Below are 500 nucleotides of genomic sequence, written 5' to 3' on the forward strand. Positions count from 1 at the left end.
ACCTCCTCGTCCCCGGCTCCGCATCCCAGAGAAAACAAGCGGCTGAGGCCAACGCCAGCCCCGGCTCCTCGGGGGCCCCGCGCCGCTGCTGGCTCCGAGGACGGGACCCCGCTGAGCTACTGAAGTGCTAAAAACGAGCCTCCAGGCCCTTGCGTGAGCTTTTGTGTCGTGCTTGGCATGGGGAGAGCTCGACTGTGGCGTGGACGCCGGCGCGGCGCCAGGAAAAACACACGCCGCGGGGGAAAGGTGGGTGCGTGCACGTGCGAGCACGTCCCAGCCCTCGAGCCCGGGCGGCCGCGGTGCGTTATTGCTGACGTGTCGCACGCACGCAACGGCCCGATTTACGCTTTCCTTCCTCAAAATGGGCACCCGGCCTGTCGGCAGACGGTTTTCAGTGGGAAAAGCCCTCGTTCTTCAGCCCTTCTTTCCATGTGTGTGTGAGCACACGCGCGCAGTCCTCCCCACTGCCGGGTCTCAGCCTCCTCCTCCTCCTCCTTCTC

This window comes from Charadrius vociferus, unplaced genomic scaffold (genome assembly GCF_000708025.1).
Source record: "Charadrius vociferus isolate BGI_N301 unplaced genomic scaffold, ASM70802v2 scaffold1506, whole genome shotgun sequence".
NCBI classification, from domain to species: domain Eukaryota; kingdom Metazoa; phylum Chordata; class Aves; order Charadriiformes; family Charadriidae; genus Charadrius; species Charadrius vociferus.